This window comes from Bactrocera latifrons, unplaced genomic scaffold (assembly GCF_001853355.1).
Source record: "Bactrocera latifrons isolate USDA-ARS-PBARC rearing strain unplaced genomic scaffold, ASM185335v1 scaffold_152, whole genome shotgun sequence".
Classification (NCBI taxonomy): Eukaryota; Metazoa; Arthropoda; class Insecta; order Diptera; family Tephritidae; genus Bactrocera; species Bactrocera latifrons.
This window is the reverse complement of record NW_017534986.1, coordinates 583738-586851: the sequence shown is the minus strand read 5'-3', so window position 1 is coordinate 586851 and position 3114 is coordinate 583738. Positions and strand designations below refer to the sequence as shown.

At 34.7% G+C, this 3114-nt stretch overlaps 1 protein-coding gene across 1 annotated transcript in view; it reads right to left on the bottom strand.

Annotated features, from left to right (window-relative positions):
• The window catches only part of LOC108965980, a 138457-nt gene that overhangs the window by 1835 nt on the left and 133508 nt on the right, over nt 1-3114 (bottom strand). The window lies entirely within an intron of this gene.

The window sequence follows — 3114 nt, the reverse complement described above, 5'->3', positions numbered from 1 at the left end:
GATTGAGAATTTGCCGATTGAGAAATGGCGCAACATCTTGTGGACAGACGTGTCGAAAGTTATTCTATACGGCGGTAAAGGGTCCCGTCAGTATCTAAGACGCTCCCCTAATAGAGAGTACGACCCCAGATTCAGCATAAAATCTATGAAGCGGTTTGAATTTCATGGTTTGGTGGGTTTTCTTACAGGACCAATTTTTTTGTGCAGTCCCAATTCACAAGATTACTAGCATAACTACACAAATTCGTGGATATAATGTGGTATATTATGATACCATTTGCTGAAGAGGACATCCCGCTGAAAAGGATATTTCAGCAGAATAATGACCCGAAGCATACCAGTAGGGTGGCAAAGTAGTGGTTTTGGGTCAATGGAATTGATGTCATGGATAGGTCAGCTCAATCGCTTGACCTCTATCCTATTGAAAGCCGTTGGGCAGACGTCAAGAAAGCCGTGTGGAAGGATAAACCCAAATACAACAACGAGTTGTGGACCGTAGTGGAGCAATCATGGCAGAGCATACCACCGGAAATATGCCACAGTCTCGTTGATTCTCTGAAGAAGCGATGAAGTGCAGTTATCAAAATCATGATCATGCTACCAAGTGCTAAGATCTCCTATAGAAAAAATTTGCAAAAATCTTTCAGTACTTCTTTTTTGATTTTTAGTGCTTTACTACTATTTTACTGCTCCCAACAAGTTTCATACATAAACACATCTTTGTAAATAAAGATATCTTATACATATTCAAATCTAAATATTTTTAGTAATGAACATAGCCTGGAACATATGCATACTTTTGCATTTCAATGGATGTTAAAATTGCTTGACATTTTACATAACTCACAGATATGTAAAGCTCTAASACACTCTACTATTTCACTGCTCGCAGCTGTACATATGCGTACATATGTGAATATGTCACGAACAAAAAATTGAAGCATTGTTCTACAAAAACAACAATTGCTAAAATAGCAGAAGCATCAAAAGTCCATTTGGCAGCCGAATTGGCGAAGCCCAAATGTAGTAAATTTTGAAAACGATTTCATTCATAAACGCAGGCGCAAATTCTACAAGCGATCTCGCTTCATTCATAAAAACAGACGCCACAACATCTCACCGAGCATGCCTTTGCTTACAAGCGGCTTTTCGCGACGATTTCAAAAGCTAAAAATCATAAATTGAACAACTTTCTGATGCTTCTTCAAAGAAAGAAGTTAGAAAAGTGGCAACAACGGAGTTGTCGATTTATAATATTTGTCCATTCTAAAATATTTTTCCATGACTCGCAAAAATCTGCGTCGATTTGTATGCAAGCTTATACATATGCATACATATTTACGCTAGTTTGTAGGCGAAGCTGATACAGCGGCAAGGGAAGCGGTCAATAGGCCAATAGGCGGCCATTCGCTTATTTTTTTCGGTACAGCTTGGATTTTCTATCATCACGCAAGTGCTGAACCACTGAGCGCGACGGATATTAGAAAACACACACTCTTAGGGACACAGGTATTGAGGCAGCTGCACAACTACATAACTGTGTCCCTAAGAGTGTGTGTATTTTAATATTTGACAGATGTCGGTTGCAGTCTGTCGTGCTCAATGTGTTCAGCACTTGACTCTTTGACAAAACGCAAGTTTCGGCCATTGGTTGACCGTGACAGCGGAGATGCGAAAGAGGCGTGCGACACTTGTTATTGTGAATGTATGTACATATGTATATGGCTCGCATTTGCTTTCGTAAACATACAGACAAATGTGCCAAAGAAATAATATATGTACATATGCATGTGTCATAGAAATTCTATTGGTACAAATATGGAAATGTTAACGAAATAATGCGAATATGCATAGGAGATGAAGGTCATCAATTTTCTTCTTCACTTTTTAAAAGTCGAAATAAATATAATTTATTTGAAATATTAATTTATTTNATGCGAATATGCATAGGAGATGAAGGTCATCAATTTTCTTCTTCACTTTTTAAAAGTCGAAATAAATATAATTTATTTGAAATATTAATTTATTTTAAATAAAAACTATTTTATGGGTAGTTAAATGGTCTTGACCATAAAAAAATTTATTTGGATAAGGATTAATATAAACACATAAATAGCATGGCTTGAATTTGGTTAGCATTTTCWTTAATGTTTAAACTGAAAAAAGTTGTTATAGTGACATAACTACAATAGTTGGACATATGCTACCGCGGAGTTTTTTGTAGACATTATGATGTTCTTCAATATTGTTGTACATTATTTTTTTCTATCGCTAACAGTTTCGGCAGCGCATTCGATGAAAGACATTTTAAGACTCATTTTTCTACACCATCGGTTACATTGTTAAAATTTTACCAAGGATCCCTAATTTTTTTCAAAATGAAATGTAGCCTATRTCAAATTGGAAGAAACTTTTTAAGTCGGCCCAGTACTTTTTGAGCCTATTCATTACAAACATAAAAACATACAAAAATAGGTACAAATMTTTCCTCTTTATAATATTAGTGTAGATTAAAGGGGTATTCTACTCTAGAAATTTGAAAAATTCAATTTTTTCCATATATTTAAAGTTTAGACCCTTAAAAACATATCCTCCGAAGGATTTTTAAAAGTTAATATTATTTTAAGAGCTACAGTTGCTTTAGTGACGCAGTACCTAGCACGTTAGGTAGGTAGACTCACTTTTTTAAACGCGTTTTTCTCTTCTCGAAACTACTTTTTTCCATACGGTACCGGGATTATCTCAAGTTCTATACCACCGATTTACTTCAAATTTTGTGTGAACCTTCTTTATATAATCCTTTATCCTTTATCTTTATATAGTCCTTAATCCTTTACTTGTAACATTTTAAAAAAATTCAGGAATTTCAAAAAAAAAAAAGCGTAAAAAATGATTTTTAGTTTCAGGCAGTCGCCATTTTTCAAAAAAATTGTTTTTTCGTGTTCCCTGAAATAGGGACTATAACAGCAGCCTTAGTCATTAAGAATATCTTTTGATTTTTTTTTTCAGACCACCAGGAGAGTCAGGATCAATGTCACCAGGATGCGCCATTTTTTTTTTTTTACACCTAATAAGAGGGAGGGAGAATTATTTAAATTTTTAATATTTTTTTGT